Source organism: Mixophyes fleayi, chromosome 1, assembly GCF_038048845.1.
Source record: "Mixophyes fleayi isolate aMixFle1 chromosome 1, aMixFle1.hap1, whole genome shotgun sequence".
Lineage (NCBI taxonomy): Eukaryota > Metazoa > Chordata > Amphibia > Anura > Limnodynastidae > Mixophyes > Mixophyes fleayi.
The window spans coordinates 91,539,541-91,563,609 of record NC_134402.1 but is presented as its reverse complement, the minus strand read 5'-3'; positions in this window follow the sequence as shown (position 1 = coordinate 91,563,609).

Here is a 24,069-nt window from a genome sequence, read left to right as displayed (position 1 = left end):
TTGTGTTCCACATCACAGAATGAAACACAGAAGAAAATTCAGTGTGTATATTGGTTTACATGTTGTCTGTACAAATACACGGATTGGGTACCAGACCACATAGAGACAAATGCTGTTTGCACCATTCCACCGTGTTCTGTTCCACAAAGTGCATATGGATCAGTGATCTATATAAACGATGTAGTTTCTTCTGTGTCTGATCCATATGCACTCTGTGAAATATAATGGATCAAGCACGAAAGAAATAAGTTCATTTAAACTAGAGATGGGTGTGCTCAGTTCCCCGAGAACCGAACGCACCCGAACTTTGGGTATCCGAGTACCGAGCCGAGTAGGCCTCCAAATCGAGGCCGAACATCATCGTGACGTCGTCGGATCTCGGGGCTCAGTTTTCGCGATACTTGAAGATTATAAATACACGCCTCCACAGCAATCCATCGCCATTTGACAGAGGGAGAGAGCAGGGTGTAGTCACAGGCTGATTAGAGCAGGGACAGATCATACAATATTCTGATTCCAATTCTGATAACAAAAATCACTAGAGAAGAGAGGAGGATAGAGGATTTTTATTTTTTCAATATTTGGCACTCAAAGTGCTTTTTGGGTGTCCCCCATTATTTTGCCTAAATATTTGTGGCTGTCAAAATTACTATCTGTCAGCAGTATCTACAAATAATTTTTAGCACTCCCCAGTGCTTTTGGGGTGTCCCCCATAATTGTGCATAAATATTTCTGGCTGTCAAAAGTCATATTAGACAGCAGTATCTACCAAATAATTTTTAGCACTCCCCAGTGCTTTTGGGGTGTCCCCCATTATTGTGCATAAATATTTCTGGCTGTCAAAAGTCATATTTGTCAGCAGTATCTACCAAATAATTTTTAGCACTACAAGTGCTTTGGGCTCAGAATGGATTCAAAGCAGTCCACATATGAGCAGAATGAGCAACCAGGTTCTGTCACCAGTTCTCATGGTAGTGTTCCCAGTACGTCATCTGGGCAAGGCGATGTCAAACTACACAGTGTTTCGAAATCAGTCCAAAAAACACACACCCAAAATTTTTTTACTGTGTTGAAGCGAAAAAGAAGTGTAACTGAGCAAAAGTTAAGTGCTGATAAAAAAAAATTTGCCAACATGCCATTCTACACACGCAGTGGCAAAGAGAGAATGAGGCCTTCACCTTTCTCTATTAGTGGCAGATCCCAAAAAGTTACCGAGCCTACAATTGGTGCACAACTACTGTTACGCGTCAAAGCCGAGCTGCAAGATAACAGTAAGGCATTAGAGGATAATGTTTGCTCTGATTCACAAATGACACCAATCCCTGTGGAGAGTCCATCCAACAGTGGGATGTCTAATCGTGAGCATTCTGCTGATGTGTGCCTTAATAGCCCGAGTGTAGCCGGTGATACACAAATTGAGGATGCCACTTTGGAATTAGAAGAGGATGAGGGGGAGATTTGTGTAGGCTACGATGGCGCTAATGAGGATGTTGATGAGGATGAGGTTGTTTGTGTAAGTCCTGCACCAGTGGCAGCAGTTCTGGCACGTGACAAGAAAAAGGCCATTGTCATGCCTGGGCATAAAACAAAAAAATCCACTTCTTATGTGTGGAATTATTTCTACCCAAATCCAGACAACAATTGTATAGCCATTTGTAGTGTATGTCAAGCCACAGTCAGTCGAGGGAGGGACCTTAACCATATTGGAACCTCGTCTATGTTACGCTATTTAACGAGAGTTCATGGCAAAGTGTTGGGAAAAGCTGAAAGTTCTTCCAAAAAAATTACAAGCACTCCATCATCAGCTAAGACCCTCCGGTCACCGACAATCCCGACGGCTACAAAATACACCCATCACACCATCCTCATCAATATCCTCAGTAGTGCTCGGAGTTAGCCCGGCATCCCACTTATTAAGGCTGGATGACTCCTGCACTATTATTGATTCCTCTGAAGAAAGCGTTAGTCCCACTGCTGCTGCTGCTGGGGGTGAATAGTCAGCCCAGAGGCAGGTCAAGAAAATGAGCAGTCCTACATTTCAGCAATTAACTGTGAAACAATCATTTGCTGGGGGAAGCAAATATGACAGCAGTCATCCAGTCGCCAAGCGAATCACAGACGCCATGGCTGCAATGTTAGTGTTAGATCTGCGTCCAATCTCCACAATAAACGCAGCTGGTTTTTCACAGTTAATTGAGGTTTTGTGTCCGCGTTACAGAATTTCATCGCGACACCATTTCTCCCATAAAGCAATTCCACAACTATACCAAAAAGTGTGTAAAAATGTAGAGATTGCGCTGAAAAATGCCATTCTGCCCACTGTCCACTTAACCACAGATATGTGGACAAGTGGAAGTGGCCAAACCAAAGACTATATGACTGTGACAGCCCACTGGGTTGGTCATTCACCTTCACCAGCAGGAACAGCAGCAGCATTTACACCACTACGTAACATTTGTCACAGGCAGGCCACTCTTTGTATAACCGGCTTCACTAACAGGCATACAGCTGACAATTTGTTATGCAAACTAAGAGATGTGATTGATACATGGCTTACACCACTTGGACTCTCCCCAGGATATGTCATTTCTGATAACGCCAACAATATAGTGCGAGCATTACAGCTGGGTGATTTCCAACACATTCCCTGTTTTGCTCACACCATCAACTTGGTGGTGCAGAGCTTCCTACGAAGTAACCGTGAGGTGCAGGAGATGCTTTCGGTGGCCCGTAAAATTTCAGGCCATTCAAGGCATTCAGCCACAGCATGTAGGAGATTACAGCAGCTTCAAGAGCAGTTTAACTTGCCCTGCCACCAATTTAAGCAAGAGGTGGTAACTAGGTGGAATTCCATCCTGTACATGCTTCAGAGGATGGAGGAACAGCGCAAAGCCATCCAACCATATTGCACAAGCCATGACATTGGGAAAGGAGGGGGGATGTATTTCACTCTTGCACAGTGGGGAATCCTTTCAGTGCTGTGCAAGGTGCTGAAACCATTTGAAGTTGTGACGTGTGAGGTGAGTGCAGACTCTGCTAGTTTGAGCCAAGTCATTCCTTTAGATAGACTATTGGAAAAGCAGCTTGAGAAACTGAAGGAGGAGCTGAAAGCAAGCAATTCAGCAAAGTATGTTGGCCTTGTCGATCAAGTACTTCATTCGCTTCACAATGATCCTCGAGTTATTAAGATCTTGAACTCGGATCAGTATGTTTTGGCCACTGTGCTTGATCCAAGGTTTAAGACCACATTGAGTCTTTACTTGTAAATGAGCAAAATGTGAACTTTTGCAAGGAGATATTGCTCAGCAAGTTGGCCGCTGAACTGGGCCTCGGCTTGACGATGTGTCCTCCTTCACTTTCTTAAGCTGCTGCTGCTCGTAAAAAATTAAATTTCCCAAAAAGAAGCAGGAAAGATGCAGGGGGCAGACTAGAACAATTTAACATCTGGGCTGGTTTGAAAGATTTTTCAAAAAAATGTGTCACCTTGCCCATAACTCCATCGAATACGAGTATAAATATGCAAAGTATGGTGGAGGATTATTTTCAAGAGGTAATTGATATGGAAATGTCAGACAGTCCCTTTCCTTACTGGGAGGAAAAGCAGGCCATTTGGAAACCCATGTACAAACTTGCTTTGCAATACCTAAGCTGCCCACCCTCCAGTGTGTACTCTGAACGAGTATTCAGTACAGCCGGGACCTTAGTCAGTGATCGCAGTCGAAGGTTACTTCCAAAAAATGTGGAGAAAATGATGTTTATAAAAATGAACTACATCTTCCACGAGGAAGGCCTTCACCATCCAAGACATACAAGCACTGACTGTTCTCTAATGGCGGATTTAAGCGGCGATGAATTGATAGTCTGTGATGATGACATACACACTGATGAGGGTCAGGATGAAGATCCAGATGATGACGATAACATCTTTTTAAAACTTTCTATTTAAGTCCAGGGTGCAATCTACCCCCAAAAAGGAAAGGGACTTGGGGCATTTCCATATCACGTACCGTCTTGAAAGGCTGCTGTTTGGGCAATTTATCCTTAAGGGTAGGGTGTCATACACACAGTGACCCAAAAATGGCTTTCTCCATTTCAATTAATATTGTACAGTCTATAATGGCTGAATTTTTTGGTATTTTCGACAAGTGGAGGGGGGCCTATAGAGACAGAAACCAAACTGGCTTTCTCCATTTCAATTAATATTGTACAGTCTATAACGGCTGAATGTTTTGGTATTTTAGATAAGTGGAGGGGGGCCTATAGAGACAGAAACCAAACTGGCTTTCTCCATTTCAATTAATATTGTAAAGTCTATAACGGCTGAATTTTTTTGGTATTTTTGACAAGTGGAGGGGGCCTATAGAGACAGAAACCAAACTGGCTTTCTCCATTTCAATTAATATTGTACAGTTTATAACAGCTGATTTTTTTGGTATTTTGGACAAGTGGAGGGGGGCCTATAGAGACAGAAAGCAAACTGGCTTTTTCCATTTCTTTACATATTTAACTAGTGTAGGGTGTAATATACATCCAAAGACGATGGCTGCATTGCCAATATGTATAGATGGAGAGGAAGACAATCTGTTTTGTGTGTAGAATTAATGAAGGCCTACCTACCAGGAATTAAACTATTTTTTTGATCATTTATTAGCTTTACAATTAGATTACTTATCTATTAAACAGTTGGAGCACTAAATTTGGTTATTTTAGGCCCAAAAACATTGATTTTCCAACAAAATAGCAAAACAAAACCAACCAAAACCAAAACACGCAATGGCAGCTTTGCAAAACCAAAACCAAAACACGACGGCAATCCAGATCCAAAACCGAATACAAAACCAAAACACGGGGGTCAGTGACCATCTCTAATTTAAACTGAAACTCAAAATCCATTTCTCCATAAATGCCATTGCTTTAAGTCTTTCAGAAATGCTAATATCACATAATAATTTTAAGAAAAAATATGTAGGTTTTTTTTCTTCCAAAATAGTTACCATACAAACTTGAGAGCAAAGTATATATTTTTTTACTTCTAAATCATTTTCATGATCGTGACATAAACACTTACAGGAAGGAATTATATGACATGTTAAATATAAGGGAGGAATTATGAAGCAGCATTTTAGGGCTCAATGTGCAGATATAATTCAGCATAATTTCAGTTTTGTTTTATGTTTTTCATTACTGCATGCAAATTAATTGCATGAAATTATTTTGGTTTTTGATTAATAGTTCTAAAAAAGCATTGTGTACTGCCAACATATTTAATATGGGTTGGCAGAAAAGTTACTGCCAACACTGCCTCCCATGTGCAATAGAAACAGCATTACAAAGCACACAATCCACCTACCTAACTTATACAGCAAGCATGTCTTTGGAATAACTAACAAATGTTGAGTTATCTACATTTCAAATACTTTGTTTGAAATAATACTTCCTCATAGATCCTGATATACCATCTGTCTTGGAGGTTTACTGCTGCCTTAAAACATGCTCTTTTGATTTTAAACACTTGTTTTTCCACTTGAAAGAAAACAGCTTTCATTTCAAATTGCCTTATATTTAAAAATATATGTAATAGTAACAAGAGGACCATGGACAAAATCAAGTTAAGACTGTGTAGTAATAAAGTGGATAATACAGAACACATATGAAAGCGAGTAAACAGGTGGTATTGTCTCCATAGCAACCAATTAGATTCTGTCAATTTGTGGTGCAGTTTGGAAAATGAAAGCAAACACCTGAGAAGGATGCTATGGCATGCTTGCCTACTTTTAAAACCTCCCCTGAGTAGAGATCATGTGACAATTGTCGGAGGAGGCTTGGTGTCATCATCGCATCACCATGGCCTCACTCCCTGCTATAAAATGCCGAAATTCACGGCAATGCCTACACTTCCGGGAGTCCAAGAGGACTGCCCGAATTTGGGAACCTCACGGAAATTCCAGGAGAGTAGGCAAGTATGTGCTATGGGCAACACCCATTTTTGGACCACTTTTAAATGTCCCTGTTACGTCCGGCTGATCACGGCGATCGTTCCGGTGCTATACTTTCGGGTAGCGCTGCCGCGATCACGTGACCTGAGAGGCGGGGAATTCAAACTTCCCCATTATTTAGTCTTCACTCTGACACTCTCCTGTGTCAGATCAACAAGTGTTCTTAGCATCTGGCTGCTCCTGATCCCTGTGCACTTCTCCCTGTGAAGATTGGCTGACTTTCTGTGTACCGACCCGGATTGTCTATTTAACCCTGCATCTGCTGAATCCCTGGCAACACACACTGGCTGACCTTCTGTGTACCGAACCGGCTACAATTGCTGACTCCTCTCGTGTTTGTGTCCTCGTGCCTCTCTACTAGACAGCAAGGTACGTCTGGCTTCCTACTTCTTACAGTTAAGCTGTTTAATATCCAGCTAGACGAGGCCTTTTACTGTGTTCCCAGAGCCATTCACCCTATTACTTCCACTTCTGTATTTGTCTGAGAGGCATATTGGTGTCAGTAGTTGAGAGGGGGTACTGGCGCTGAATTGCTGTTTGGAGGCTTCTGGGGTAACTCTTTGGTAAGTTAGCTCTCAATTTAAAAACACATATGTATGGACCAAATATATGGGACTCTCACTGTTTAGAGTTAGGACCACGCTATTAGCAAAAGTGCCTTGGAGTGGCGGGTGGCTTTAACATACATTTGCAAATGTGTGCAACTAAGACTTTTGCATTTTTATCTACAATAGAAATGACAGGTCTTTTGCTGGCTATAGGAGTGTGCTGGGGGGAAATTTTGTGTGTTTGTTCCTTTTAGGATAACCCCACCCTTTCAAGCACCTGCTATAGCCTATAAATTGCTTGAGCAGCTTCCACTTCTGTATTTGTGTGAGAGGCATGTTGGTGTCAGTAGCTAAGAGGGGTTACTGGCGCTGAATTGCTGTTTGAAGGCTTCTGGGGTACCTCTTTGGTAAGCTAGCTCTCAATTTAAAAACACATATGTATGGCCCAAATATATGTGACTCTCACTGTTTAGAGTTAGGACCACCCTATTAGCAAAAGCACCGTGGAGTGGCGGGTGACTTTAACATACATTTGCAAATGTGTGCATTTAAGACTTTTGCATTTTTATCTACAGTAGAAATGGCAGGTCTTTTGCTGGCTATAGCAGTGTGCTGGGGGAAAATTTTGTACGATAGAAAGGTGTAAGAACACACGGTGCATCACCCATGCTGACCCCTGCCATCACAAAAGCACGTACAATGGGCACGTGAGTGTCAGAACTGAACCATGGGGCAATGGAAGAAAGTGACTCACATTTTCATTTACTTCATGTGAACAGTCGGGTGCGTGTGCCTCGTTTACCTGGCGAAGAGATAGCAACAGGATGCATTATGGGAAGAAAGCAAGCCTGTCAATGCAGTGTGATGCTCTGTGCAATGTTCAGCTGGGAAACATTGGGTCCTGGCATTCATGTGGATGTTACCACCTACCCAAACATTGTTGCAGACCAAGTACACCCCTTCCATGGCAATGGTGTTCCCTGACGGCAGTGGCCTCGTTCAGCACGATAATGCGTCTCACCACTCTGCAGAAATTGTTCAGGAATGGTTTCAGGAACAGGATAAAGACTTCAAGATGTTAACTTGACCGCCAAATATCCCAGATCTCAATCTGATGGGCATCTGTGGGATGTGCTGGAAAAATAAGTCAGAACTATGGAGCTGTTTTGTAGGCACAAGGGGGATCTACAGAATATTAAGCAGGTGAGTTTAATGTCGTGGATGATCGGTATATATTGATGATATGTACATAAGGCTAAACATTTAATGGATAAAAATATGAATTGATCAATAATCAGCGCGTTACACACAGTTGCAGCTAAAAAATTCCCAAACAACTGTACAACGGTTGTAAATTCAAATAGATAACAAACGTAATAGGGGGTTCTTTCAGCGCTACTGAATTCTCTTTAACCAAGAAAGGTGAGAAACCATAATTGGATATCATAGATAACCCAATAGCTATAAGTAAAAATACTTGCAGCAAAAGTTCATAAATAAATTAATTCCCACGCTGGTCTATATTTTCCATTCTCACATGAGTAGAGGGACACAATCAGAATTGCCAGACAGCCCATTCTTAATATGGCAATAAACTTACAATTATAACTCTGTCAGCGTTCCAATAGCAGGTACTTGTGTGGAAAACCCGAATATAATCACTCATCAATTCACGTGTGGGTCAGATGTATAGCTGTCAATCAGGATCCACGTAACAGAAAATTAATTAGAGGGATACGACCTCACTTCCTCTCATAGCCATGAGACGTGAGCATGATATAAATAAAAAAATTAAAATATCTAGTGTAGTATATCAAAACAATAAATTTAACATAAATAAAGCATGTATAAAAATCACATGAGACAGAAAATGTGTTTGCCCGTACCAGATAACAGGTAAGGATTCACATTGGATTGATAGAAATCGTCCTGGAACTAAACCCAAAGGAAGCCTCCACAGAGATGTTAGATTACGGAACTGGTCTGCCAATATTTCTGTCCTCCAAGCCACCGACGCGTTTCGACTTCAAAGATTCTTTTTCAAGGTGATTAAGTAATTAATACATACAAAACTGAGGTCCTATATATACCTCTAGCAGATGCACATGTGACTCACTTAAAAAATACAATCGTAAAATATACAAAGTAATAAGTATCTATACATAAATCCAAATAGTATAGTTTATACATACACATGTAGTTATATTTATATCCGATAGAAATCAGAATAAAAAACATAATCACTAAACTTGCGATCCTTGCGGGATCCTATAACCAAACCTCACTACAAGGTTGACGCATGCACAAAAAAATAGAACGCGATCCTCTATATTTATACAATGTATCTCTTTCACAACAAAAAATTGCTGTGAAAGGATACAATCCAATAAAGGCTATAACAACCTTTTATTTATGAAGAAATAATTTGAGGGTTCTATTAGACGGATAGAAATACATAACATAAGAATCATGAACACAAAATAGATGGTAACAACCAATAAGTACATAGAGGTACATGAAATCCTTATTGTTATTTTCTTCTTAACAATTCAATTAATGATGTTCCTTCGGATAGAATATAGGCTCAGATATATGGGAAAAAAGGGGAGAAGCAAAAAAAGAAAAAACAAGTTAAAAAATGCTATAAAAAACATTTCAATTCAAAGTCTTTATTAAGACCCTCCGGTATTAAACATTTCAAGTAAAAGATTGTTATAGCCTTTATTAGATTGGATCCTTTCACTGCAAATTTTTGTTGTGAAAGAGATACATTGTATAAATATAGAGGATCGCATTCCATTTTTTTTGCGCATGCGCCAACCTTGTAGTGAGGCTTGGTTATAGGATCCCGCTTAACTGTGGGAAGACGTGGAACACTGGACATAAGGTAGGTGATGGCTGCTGTTAATACTGTTAATGTAATGAGGAGACAAAAGCTATATTTGATACCATAGTTTCCCAAAGAGAAATAAGAAGTAATAAAACCCCCAATTATCATTTCTGTAGACATGGAAATAAACACAAGAGATTTCTAATTTATTACAGAGATCACATACAAGTATTATAGTTCTTAAAAATAACTTTGAACAGATATGTCATAAAAGAAAAGGCATAGTTAGTATTCTTAGGGAATTCTATAAAATGTTATATAAGCCAAGATATGGACACAAAAATACATTTGTGGAATAATATTAAATGACCGAAGATAGGGTGCACCCAGCTGAACCTTTATCTGCACACATTCTGTACAAATACAACTAAAGTTTTAAATCCATTTAAAGCCACGCAACTGGATGGCCCTAAAGGACAATTATTCTAAATCTTGCAGAAACTGGAGTATAATAAAATGCCTTCTCTTTTTAATTCGACCTACAAAAAGTCCTTCTCAAGAAAGAAAGACATCCGTATTTGCCACATTGATCTTCCTCTTGAATGTGGAATATAAAATATTATATGACTGGTTAAAAAAAATGCTTCAGATCATCCACAGACTTTATTTGGGACAGGAATTTAGTGGCCAGTGAAATAAGTCTTAGTGGTTCTGGAGAATTTTAATGTAACAAAATATCCTAGCACCAGTCTATATCTGTCTATAGATGTAGAGGAGGCGTTTGATTAGGGAACCTGGTATCATTTATTTGCAATATTGAAGTTTTGCCTTTTGATTTAAGAATTAATGCAATTTATAAAAATTATATATCCCTCCCCCCCATAACTCAAGTGATGGTAAATGAGTTTTTCTCTGCCCCATTCCAGATATTCAGAGGCTTGAGCCAGGGATGCCCATTGTCTTTTGCTTTGTTCACCCTTGCGGCCAAATCCTAATTTTTACTGCCATTAAAGTGAGAGGTCAGAAATGTATCTGATGATATGTTATTATTTATTTCCAAGCATAATACCTGACATTATGACAACAATGAACAGTTTCACTTCTTTTTCACGTTATAAGATTAATCTGATCTATTCCCTTTATCAGGAGCATTTAAATTAACCCTTCATAAATTAAACATATTCCAATTTGTGTTTCGCCCAACTCTACAGGATTTATATAAATTTAATTTCAATCCTATTAAACAAATTATTTCAATTTCAATTCTATTATACAAATTATTTATAAATTCTTTATTGGGCAGAAATTTGGGGTCTGATTCATTAAGGATCTTAACTTAAGAAACTTCTTATTTCTGTCTCCTGGACAAAACCATGTTACAATGCAAGGGGTGCAAATTAGTATTCTGTTTTGCATATAAGTTAAATACTGACAGTTTTTTCATGTAGCACACAAATACTTGATAGCTTATTTGTACACTGAAATGTAAAGTTGATATTTGTGTGCTACATGAAAAATAGAGATGGTCACTGACCCCCGTGTTTTGGTTTTGGATCTGGACTACCTTCGGGTTTTGGTTTCAGTTTTGGTTTTGGCAAAACCACCCTTGCGTGTTTTGGTTTTGGTTTTGTTTGGTTTTGTTTTGCAATTTTGTTTAAAAATAATTTTTTTGGGCCTAAATTAACCTAATTTAGTGCTCCACCTGTTTCTTGGATAAGTAAGGTAATTTTAAAGCTAATAAATTTAGGGGAAAAAAACTGCACACAAACCTGATTGTCTTCCTCTCCATCTTAGCCTATTGGCAATGCAGCCATCATCTTTGGATGTATATTACACCCTACACTTATAGTTAAATATATAAAGAAATGGACAACGGCAGTTTGGTTTCTGTCTGCATCAGCCCTCTTTCCCCCTGCACTTGTAGTAAAATAGAAAAAAAACAGCCGGTATAGACTGTACAATAAAAATAGAAATTGACAAAAGCAGTTTGGTGTCTGTCTGTCAAAGCCGTAACTAGGGAGGTGCGGGCGGTGCCATCGCCCAGGGCGCAAGCCCTGGGGGACGCAGCCGCCTGACACCTGCCTCTATGCCCAAGGTGAATCGCTCCACACTGTGCCCTACCACATCTCTAATAAATGAGTTGTTGCTTGTAGGGGAAGCTGGCGAGCTTCCCCCACAAGCATCAACTCATTCCCGGCATCAGTAGCAGTCATCGAAAGCAGGACATCCCTTGTGAAAGTCATGTGATTGGTCGGGACTCTAAACACAGGATACTGACAACAGGAAGTAGCGTGCGTTCCAAAGTGGAACGCACGCCACCGCCGGACTGCAGAGCTACTTCATTGCCAGCCTTCACTACCGCTGACACGTTTAGCATTGACATCTAGTCAAGAGGATTTTCATGATACCTACACAGCAAGTATATCAGCGGACAGTGCATCCAGCTGAACAAAGATTGTGACATTCTATTTTATTACTTACCAATTTTGTTTAGTTTTTCTTCTTTATTTCATACCTGGCATGCGCAGGCTGTTTTTTTTATATGTTTTTTATATGGTTTTTTATATGGATTTTCTATATGGGCTACATTGACCCCGTGGATTTATGTTAAGGATTCCTTGGACACTTATAACAAGCCCTATCCTTTTTATTTTACCTATTGTTTATTTTTGTCTTCAGTGGTTTATATGGTTTAATACATACCTCAATATTGTCCTCATTTAGAAATAAATTTATATTTGTATGATTATAATTCATTTGCATTCATAATTTTAATTGATCCCATTTGACATACAGATAATGTTTATTTATTATTCCATATGTGCATTTTCATGACATTTATTGCTTTACGTTTTTAGACCTGCCATATTATCTGTGTTTAGCGCTGGTATTTGCTCTCCTTTAATTTATCTAGGTAGGTTAGGATCACTTGCCATATATCAACCTGCTTCATAGATATTATTATTTGGTTAGTGCGCAGTTCTTCTTTTTGTTTTAACCGAAAGTACAAAATGCTGTATTTGTCTGTATTTGTATAAGTACAAATACAGACAGCATTTGATTTATATATTATTATCCATATTATAATGATTTATATAAGTATATATTATCTATATGGATATATCAATATAGATATAAATATATATATATATATATATATATATATATATATATATATATATATATACACACACACATTTGGCTTATCGTGCATTTGCAAATATGTGTAACGGAACTCTTTCAGTAAAGTGCCAACCACACCCCCTCATTAGGCTGGACACACCCACTCGGCAAATGTCACTCTCGCCCAGGGCACTAAAATGTCTAGTTACGGCACTGCTGTCTGTATAGCCCGCCCCCCTCCACTTGTAGTTAAATAGAAAAGAAGCAGCATCCATAGACTGTACTATATAAAATGAAAAGGACAAAGGCAGTTTGGTGGCTGTCTGTATCAGACCCCTTCTCCACTAGTAGTAAAATAGAAAACAATTCAGCCGGTATAGACTGTACAATAGAAATAGAAATGGACAAAAGCAGTTTGGTTTCTGTCTGTATCAGACCCCCTCTCCACTAGTAGTAAAATAGAAAACAATTCAGCCGGTATAGACTGTACAATAGAAATAGAAATGGACAAAGGCAGTTTGGTGTCTGTCTGTATCAGACCTCCCCCTCCACTTGTAGTTAAATAGAAAAAATTCAGCCGGTATAGACTGTACAACATAAATAGAAATGGACAAAGGCAGTTTGGTGTCTGTCTGTGTATGACACCCTACCCTTATCGTGAAATTGACAAAACAGCAGCCTTTCAAGACTGTACGTGATATAGAAATGCCCCAAGTCCCTTTCCTATTTGGGGGTAGATTGCACCCTACACTTATACTTATACTTTTTTTTTCTTGGGTGTGTTTTTTTCCCCTGATTTAAAAAGGCGATGTACTTTTACATAGGCTTTACCCAATGACGTACAGGGAAGACTACCATCAGGACTGGTGCCAGCACCTGCTCGCTGATCCTGCTCATATGTGGACTGCTTTGAATCCATTTTAATGAGCCCAAAGCACTTGTAGTGCAAAATATTAAATAGATAGTGCTGCTAGATAAGACTTTCAACACCAGAAAAATTGTAGTTTCACACTGGGGAATATGGGACACCCCAAAGCACTTGTAGTGCAAAATATTCAATAGATAGTGCTGCTAGATAATACTTTCTGCAGCCAGAAAATAGTTTCTGTAGGAGGGAATATGACACTCCAAACAGTTGGTAATGTTTGCAAAAATGCCTCTATGCTCCTCTCTTATTGCTATAACAATTGCTAGAAGAATTGCAATAAGAATTGCTCTGTCCCTGCTTTAATGTTCCCTGCTCTAATGTTGCCTGAGACTTAACCCTGCTCTCTCCCTCTGTCAAATGGCGATGGATTGCTGTGGAGGCTGGTATTTATGGATTTCAAATATCGCGAGAACCGAGCTCCGAGATCTGACGACGTCACAATGACGTTTTGCCTCCATTTAGAATCCGAATTGGCGCCAGAGAACCGAGCCTGCTCGGCTCGATACTTGGATAGGTAAAGTTCGGCCGGGTTCGGATCTCGGGGAACCGAGCCCCCCATCTCTAATGAAAAAACAGTCAGTATTTAACTTATGTGCAAAACAGAATACTAATTTGCACCCCTTGCATTGTAACATGGTTTTGTCCAGGAGACTGAAATAAGAAGTATCTTAAGTTAGGATCCTTAATGAATCAGGCCCTTGGTCTTTAAATCCATTGTATTCCCAAAGTTTTAAACCTAATATACAACTGTTACCTGCTACCTATGAGATTAACACAATAAAATATAAAGGAGCACACTAGAGCACTTCTGTCTTTTTTTGTGGAAAGGGAAAAACCTAGGATATCATATAACAAGTTGCAATCTTATAGATCACAGGATAGGATTAGATTTATATATATATATATATATATATATATATATATATATATATATACATACACACACACTTTCTCTCATTTGGCGCTGTCCAAGATTATTGTGGAGTGGTTTAATGCCACTGAGTGTTGCACTGACCTGCAACTTGAATATGAGCTATTAAGACGTATTTCTCCAGCAGTCCTTTTGCATTTTTTAAGAACAACAAAACTACAGCGCACAGCAAGTCCACGGAAAGTATAAGTAACAAATGAAGTTTAAATGAAACCACATATGTGCAAAATGCAACCAAATATAACATCAATGTAAAAATCCTGCGTACGCCCCTTCCCCCCTGCATTATCTCCACACTCTGTACCCCCTGCATCATCTCCACACTCTGTGCCCCCCTGCATCATCTCCACACTCTGTGCCCCCTCTGCATACACACACTCTGTGCCCCCTCTACATACACACACTCTGTGCCCCCTGCATCCATACACTCTGTGCCCCCTGCATTCACTCACTCTGCCCCCCTGCATCCTCGCTGTGACCCCTCTGCATCCTCGCTGTGCCCTTCTACATCCTCGCTCTGCCCTCTCTGCCCCCTCTGCATCCACACATTGCCCCCCTGCATCCTCGCTGTACCCCTCTGCATCCCGCCATGGCCAGGAAGAGAGAAAAAAACAAAAAACTTACCAATTCGGCGGCGCCCAGGACCTAACATCCTCCTCTCTCTTGCCATTTGTCACTGAATGTCGGACGTGAGGACGTCACGCCCAACATTCAGTGAGAAACGAGGAGGGAGGAGGATGCCGGGTCCCGGGCGCCGCCGGATTGATACGTTTTTTCTGTTTTTGCTTTTTTTTCCTTCTTCCTGTCCACGGCACCCCTGTGACAGCACAGCGGCGCACAGTTTGGGATCCTAGGGATTAGGGTGTAAGCTCTTAACTGTTGGTCACATGATACAACAGATAATAGTCGCAGGCAGAATCTTCAAGCAGTGATGGTTTATTGCTTAAGAGTGCTGACAAGGACCTTTACACACCAGTTTAAGGTACTGGCGATCATCCAGAAGTCAGATGGAAAATGATACATTACATGGTCAAACAGAGCTCCCTTTTATACAGATTCTGACACACATGATGTCAGGGGGTAACCCAGCCCCCTGATCCGTCCAGGCCCCGAAACGTCTGATATCACATCAGAGGATTTAACATTATAATGTGATATTTCTCTAGACGTGGAGTTAACGCAATTTAATTTACCAAATTCACATAAATCTATGGCTTCCTAAAATGTGATGTTAGCATTATTCATGTAGTTTGTCTATCTTTTTACAAGAAACTACCCCCTTCCTGGGCTTTCTGGCTGAAAAGGCCTGTTAGCTACTGAGATGAAAAGGTCTAATTAACATGAGATTAACATGGGGTCCTTTCTTCAGAAAGCTGCAAAAACACATTTCCTTCATGCACACATGCCTATTGCATCAGGAATCAGTACATTTCTAATACAAAAAAGATAACACAGTATCAAAATCACTACATCTGCAATTATATAAATTAGCGCACTGCGCCAATAGTTTAAATATATTTATACAATAAGTTATTTATAAGTGATCCAGCCGCAGGTATATATTTGGAATGCAAGTCCTCACAAGCTGATTTTATACATTGTGTTTGGTCATGCCGAAAATTAAAGAAATACTGAAATAAAGTTCTGAATTTTATAAATCAGATTGATCTGTCAAGAGATCCTATAACGCTCTTGCACTTTGTTTTCAGCCAATGTAAAGAATACTTTCCGATTCAAAATACCTTAGCTGTTTTTCTTAGCATGGTTAAGTAGAAATACGTTGGTATTGGATTTTCCCTAAGCCCCCATGCCAGAGTGCACTAAAACCCAATATAATAAAGGATATCCAGTGTTATAGGGAGATTGCAGTGATTGGTATTGAAAAGGGGGTAATAAGGTTGAACAATATTAGAATCTTATTTGGGTTCACTAGGGGAGCCTCTCTGCGCATGATTGCTGTGGATATGTGACAACACCAGGTGGGTCCTGCTCAGAGTCATGTGATGTTCTATTTAAGTTTTCTTTTTAATTTTAAGCTCATTTTTTATTATTTGTATCCATTTATATTAACTGTATTACTTTCAAGCTCTATGGTTGATAACTGGTCACTGTTCTAACTTTATCTCTCTGATCCTGCGTTATGTATATCTAAATGATGTAATGATAACATAGCTATATGATTGTGTAATAATGTTTTTCTACCTTGTGAAAGTATGGCTTTTAATCCACGCAACATTATAAACCTTAATGAAAAGAGACTGAAAAAAGTTGATACAAGAAGGTAGTATAATAAATCATCAGGGCTTTTAAGCTGTTGATCAAATGTTTTTGTTTTTTTTCAGTTTACATTTATTTTTATAAATAATTAATAGTGCTTCTTCTATAAACACACATTTAAAACCATCCAGAGGCCGGGGAATACACAATATAAAGCAAGTGGTACTAAAGATCTTAAGTAAAGTATCTATGAAGACACATTAACATGTGGGAGTATATTAAGTTTTCAGTATTTTTATGCTGACTGAAATAATAATTGCATACGTGGGCACAAAATCTAGAGGGATTGAAAGCATTTGCTTAGAGTACTTTCAAAAAACAAGTCTTCATAATGAATCATTACTGAAACGTAATTTTTGAAACAGCTAACTAAAAATATATAGTATAGAGCGGATTACATAAAATAGGGTGTTGTATCATGCTTATCAAATAGCCAAATAGGCACACATTTAATAAACCAGTCTACTTCATAATACATTCGGGTACACATGTATATGCTTTACTATGTAAATAGGTAGTTGCACTGAATATTAAGTACTACCTTAATATAGTTTAGTGAAAACTAACTGTGTAGTCAGTCAAAAAAATAGATCAGAAGTACACAGCAATTTTATGTACAATTTCTATATTATCAGTATAGTATCAGTTTTTTTTATATTGCTGGGTTTTAATGAATATTTCACAGTAATAACCAATATCTAAACAAAAATAATTAAGGTTAAGTTTTAATATTGGTATATGTCAAGCAGTGCCTCACACAACTAAACTCTTTTCTTGTTCTGAAATATAACAATTTATTTAGTGATGGCACCTCCAAAATATTTAATTTAGAGGATTATTTCCCTCAAAAAGAAAATATATAGTAGGCGTTTTGCTTGGGTAATAGCACAGTTGGCTACTCTCCCGGAATGTCCGAGACACTCCCGAATTTCAGGGAGTCCTCCCGGACTCCAGGGAGAGCAGGCTAAGCTCCCAGTACCTAAAGACCAAAGTAGTAAAGTGGCGTGCGCGGGGCTTGTGACGCGAATCGTGCGTCATCTTGGCCCCGACCCCTCCTGCAATTGGTCAGAAAAGGTGCTTGCCGTTTAGGGGGCGGGGCCATGTGACCCGATCCACCGAGACCCACCCCCAAAATGGCCACCTCCCCCCATCTCCGGTAGCATGCCTTGCCAAAGTTGGCAAGTATGGGTAATAGCTGGAGCAGTTATTTCTCTGTACCGTGAACGTGTCCTGCCAGTCCTGTCTGTCTCCCAGTCATGTCAATAGCCTCTGCACAAGCTATATCAGGGCCGTCTCTTCCATTGGGCATGATGGGCAGGTGCCCAGGGGCCCTGCAGGCAAGGGGGCCCGTCCGAATCCTAAAAAAAAAAAAAAAAAAAAAAAATTATTTTTTTTATTTTTTAAATACTTACCTTGCGGTCACATCAGCGGTGATCCGGCTCCCTCCCTGGTCCCCTCTTCCGTGCTGTGCTCGCAGTGAATGCTGGGCGTGATGTCACGCCCAGCATTCACTGCAACCACAGCACGGAAGAGGGCAGAAGAGACTCAGCGACGCGGAAAAAAGAAGAGGATCGGACTTAAGGTAAGTTAAGGGGGCCCCTATATATATATATATATATATATATGTAAAACAAAAGTGATTATATATATAATCACGTTTTTTTTTTACATACAAATATATTTCTTTTACACACACACACACACTATTTATATATATATATATATATATATATATATATATATATATATATAAATATATATATTTTATTTTTTTAGGGGCCCGGTACACTGCATTGCCCGGGGGCCCATAAAGTAGTTAAGGTGGCCCTGAGCTATATTGCTTTTATGATGCAGAGTAACAGTCCACCACTAACCACGTTGTGTGTGAGCTTTTTTTAAGTTATGTCAATTATGTGTAAGTAACATTAGTAAGTAATATTGACTGTGATTGTAAAATTGTAAGTTTAAAGTATTTACTCTGTATAGAAACGTGTAATAACCATGGTGTCATACTTAACAACTATGAGCCACAACTGTGGGCCTGATTCTTCAAGGAACAAAAAAGGGCGGACTGGGGCGGGGACTGGGCGTATGCACGAAGTCAATGTACAGTAAGTGCGTGCCAAGTTCAGGCAAATGCAGCAGCGTCCGATTCAAGCTTTGAGCATCTCAGAGGTACGTGTTCATCTGTCGTATCATAAGCACCAGCTACAGGTCGGGTGTAAGTGCAGATTACTAGTGATGACTGCTGTGTATATATGCTAGACCATGTGATTGCAACTGTAAAAATGTATTTTATGTACAGTACATAGTCATAACATCCCAACTTGTTTGTAAAAATTAAAAAAACTATTTTTTTATGTTTTGTCATTAATGCCTATATTATTATCAGGTTACATTAATTTAATTCTTGTTTTTCTGTGTGTTTTGGGACTTTATACTGGATATATCCTGCATGGTGTTGTCTGTTACAGCAGAGCAGACATAGATCCGTATTCAACAGACATTCCTAGTTGAATACAGATGTGTGTATACCCCATTTATTTGCATTTTAAAAAAGCACAATTTATGTTTGTTTTGCGTGTGCGTGTCTTAATGAATCCGGCCCTATGTGAATAACAACGCTTTGAGACTCAACTTTACTTAGGTTATTTCATACCTGCCGACTTTCTTCAGCTCCCTTCTGGGAGCCAGCCAGTGGAGGGGGGCGTGAGGGGGGCAGGACAGCCAAAATCACGTCATTCACCGGGAATCGCGGCGTTTGGGATCTAATTCTGCCCACTTCACTAGGAAGTGGGGTACTTCCTAGTGAAGTGGGCAGAATTCGGGAGTTTGCCACACTCGCCCGGGAGTCCGGGAGACTCTTGCAAAATGCAGGAGTCTCCCGGACATTCCGGGAGAGTTGGCAAGTATGGGTTATTTAGGTAAAAGAATTTCAGTACAGAAAAGTGTCTGCTTCAGGTTTATTGCAGAAGTTTTTCTTTGTTTTGTTCTGAAATCAAGGATTCAGAAAACTCCCTGAAGAAATTCAGAGTTTGCCCTGCAAAGCTATAAGTGTCACAAAATATCAAAGTTAGCAGAAAACACAATGTGGATACTATTCATATTGATTTAGAATGAAAATGAGACATTTTTGAAGCAATTGATAAGTTTTCCATACCTATATGTATCAGAATCATAGAGGTATACATTTATCAGGGCTTAGCTAAAATGGAGAGACAGTTGAATGTTTTACAGGTCACATTAGCTAAATCTGAATCAGACTATATTATTACTTAATTTTGATGAAAACTACTCTCTAAAAAAAAGCTGGGCAACAGCCATTTCTTCTGCCAGAAGAAACAGTAGAAGTTTAAACTTCAGCGATCCAACACTTCAAGAGCTCTGACTGGATAACTGCTGCAGCAGCCAACCACCCTACCAATCTGTGTTTTAACATTATTATCCTTAATTTACAGGGTCTGATTATTCAATTAGCAAGGCTTTTTTTTTGGGGGGGGGCACAAAAAGTTTTGGGGGAGCAAAATTGTGACAGGGAAAGTTATAAACTGAAATTAATTTTAAAATATAAGAGAATATTTTTTCTCCAAAGTAAAAAGGAAATATGAAAGGAAAATGTAAAGACTGAAGACAATGAGTCATCATTGGGCGAGCACTTGAGTATAAGTGAGTAGGAGATACAAGGATGGTGACAGGTGGAGGTGTGACAGCCCCCTCCATCATAATCAGTAACACTCGTTCATGCCTGAAACTGCTATACAGTTCTGATTTTAATGAAAACAAAATGAGTGACAAAGATTTCCATGACCCTTTTATAAAGCAAAGTGGAACTTAGTATCAAAACCAAGGCAATATAAACATTGGTGTGTGTGTGTGTGTGTGTGTGTGTGTGTGTGTGTGTGTGTGTGTGTGTGTGTGTGTGTGTGTTTTGGATGGGAGGGGGGCATGCAGGTTGTCGGTTGAAGGATTTTACATTAAGGATTAATTTGTTTTTAACCTATCGTGTATTAGCCTCGCGTGGAAGGTGAGGGAGCCCTATGAGCATATTAGCCAAGGGCGGCCTGAAACAAGGACCTGTTTATTTATATTGTAGATATAAGATTGTTTAATCATTCACATTGGTCCCTGCTAACCACTGTGACACCTGTTTTTCTTTACCTCAAAGATGGAATAAAATAATCAGGGGAGTTATTGTCCGTGCTGTCCTTGTGTATCTGATAGGTAAGTGGTTAACAAATTGCTGCCTTTTAGGGGGATCCATTCTGAAGGGGAATCCAATACCCTTGATAATATAGTATGAAAATAAAGGAAAATTACACTTCCTAGGTGCAATGTGATAAATTGTTTTGGTAGCGTAATGTTAGGGGTGCTGATCCTGGTGTTCATGTGACAAATAACTTTACTTAAGACCTTATTAGATGCAAATAAAATAAAAAGGTACAAGATAAATTGTAATCATGTAACCCAGTTTTTATTATTTATTTATTTATTAGTTTCTGATTAGAAGGATTAATAGATCTGCCTATGAGTGTCCCAAATTAAGGTAGTTCAGTTTGTTACTCAACTATCATTAGAGTGCATTCTTTTAAGTATAATCACATGGTAGTTCTCTGTAAAATGGTATCACAGTCATGGGCATATTAGTACATAGGGTACACCCACATGCAGCCTCCATTGATGTCCTGGGTATTGTAGGTTCCTAGGTTGGATCCCTTGTCTGTCCTCTCTATCCTTCACAGAAGGAGGTCCTTTATTTGAGTTTCAGATTGGTGTGTACCTTCTCCAAGACTCCTATAATGTTTACTGGGATCCAGAGTCAGTTGAACTCCATGAGGAAAATGTATTAATCTGTGATTTTTGTAAATTGCCGATATTCAGCGACCTTGCCAGACACATTTAAAACGGCAATGTGTTTAAAGACAAACCTTGCCTTTAAACACATTGCCATTTTAAATTTTCATGGCAAAGTCGTCAAACATTGGCAACTTCAAACAATTGCAGATTAATACATTTAACCCCAAGGCCTATAATCAGAGATGTACTTGCTGGTGGGTATTTAAGGGAGACTGTCAGTGAAGCTAGCCTCTCAAATAAGGGCTCAGTTAAGCCTGTGTAAGATAGCTGGAAGAAATACAAAAACTGTCAGTGAAAAGGCTGGTTGTACACATTTTATGTCAGCTCAAAGAGAGTAGCTCTTCAGTTGTCGGACATGGGAAGTATGTTGTTTTAACTAGCGCTTGGGCAGGAAGCGAACAGGTTGATAACTGCTCCGATGAATACATTGATGGTGTAGTCAGCACACAAACTCTATCCTAATCATCTATGTTGGGGGTCCTAAGGAGTTGCTGTACCAGGGCCCGAGATTTCTCTTGGAGGCCTTGAGCAGTTCTGTGCGAAAAAAACAGGTTGTTAATGAGAGAAGTCAGAGAATAATGGGCAGACTGATTCAAGCTTACAGGAACGCGACAGTAACTAAAATAACCATGTGTTATCACAGTTGTATGCAGAAGAGCCTCACTGAATGCCCAGCACATTGAACATTGAAGTGGGTGGTCTACAGCAGCAGAAGACCACACCGTGCTCCATTCCTGTTAGCTAAGAACAGGAAACTGAGGCTACAGTGGACAAATGGTCACCAAAACTGGACAATTGAATTATGGAAAAATATGACCAGGTTAGATAAATCTCAATTTCTGCTGTGACATGTAGATGGTAGGATCAGAAATTGGCATAAACAAAATGAATCCATGGATCCATCCTGCCTTGTGTCAACAGTGGTGGTGCTGCGCAATAAAAGTCTCAATAATTTGGGCACCAGACCCAGGGGCGCACGGAGGATTTTTAAGGGGGGGGGTTTCCCCTCAACCCTCAAAAAAAAAAAAAAAAGTGCAGCAGCTCCGTTTCGGCAACACTGTACTATACAGCAGCCGCGGCGCTGTCAAAGAAGTGTCCGCGGCAGTGTTGTATACAATACAGCACCGCCGCGGACGCTTCTTTGACAGCACCGCGACTGCTGTATAGTACAGTGCCGCTATGTAGGGCACTTTTTAGCGGAGGGGAGGGGTTTCTGGAGACCCAGAAACCCCCCCTGCTTGTGCCACTGAGACCGTCTCTATATATCAAAATAAACTATTTATTTAAACATCTTCTTCACTCCACCACAATACATGGTTTCAAAGAGATAAAGAAAATATATACAGCTCCTTACAGTCTCCTGCACAGTTCTTAAATGGGCAATACAAATATCGTTGCAAGTATATTTCCTTACTCCTGCTGTACACATTTTAAACTGCTGTAGTCACAGTCACAAGTTAACATTTCAGTTGCATAGCATCTGTATCACAATACATACCAGGTTTTCATGGTCATAGTAATTCCACAGCTACTCCCAGTCCAGCCACTACCTGTTCCATTTTTTCAGGCACACTCAGGCTATCTGCTCCTATTTAAAACACATGCAAGCTACTGCATTTCAGTGTAGCTTCTCTCCACTGCAGTTCAGTGCACTCTCACCTCCTGCTCACCCCTCCTCTGCTGGGATGATATCACACATTTGCTTTGGTAGGTTCTGACACTCTATCACTAGTGTACTCTCAGCCATACACACCCCTCCTCTCTGGGGATAATATTAATTGGGCTTTGTCACCTCTTATATGCAGCTTTCAGCCCATCTTGAGTCACATACATAACTGTATCTCTGCAGCAAAACCTCTCTCTAGGGTCTTTTTTCCCTCTGAGCCCTCTGCTACTCAGGGCTCTTTAGTGCTGACAGTGTGCTGCCTGCAGCACTCCACTCTCTCTGGGGTCCCTTGATTTATTATTTTGGGGGTTCTTCCCCCTTTTACAGCTTACTCAACTTGCCCCTCATGGCAGCTGCCACGTACCTGCTCACAGGTAATGCCCCACTGTTTCGGGACCCTGGCTGTCACCTCGCCTCTCCACTCTGTGGGGTATATTTACTAAACTTCAGTTTGAAAAAGTGGAGATGCCTATAGCAACCAATCAGATTCTAGCTATCATTTATTTAGTACATTCTACAAAGTGACAGATAGAATCTGATTGGTTGCTGTAGGCATCATCTCCACTTTTTTAAACACGCAGTTTAGTAAATATACCCGTCTCTTTTTTCTCTCTCTCTCACCTCCTTTCTCACATACTTTTCTCTTTCTTAACTCGCGCTGTCACAGACGCCCTCCTCCTCCTCCTGTTGCTTACTGTCTTCTCCTCTTCTTCAATCCCACAGGGAGCATTACAAATGCAATGAAGAAGTCAGTCTGTTCTGGGGGCAAAGAGGGGGGTGGTCCTTCCCACTACTAGAAAGGTGTACCTAATAAAGTGGCTACTGAGTGTGTATAATATTGTTATTAGCTATGCTAGCAGCTTTTCTGTCAGTGGAGAATAGGGTCTCCAACCAGCAAAATTTTAATTGTCAGCAA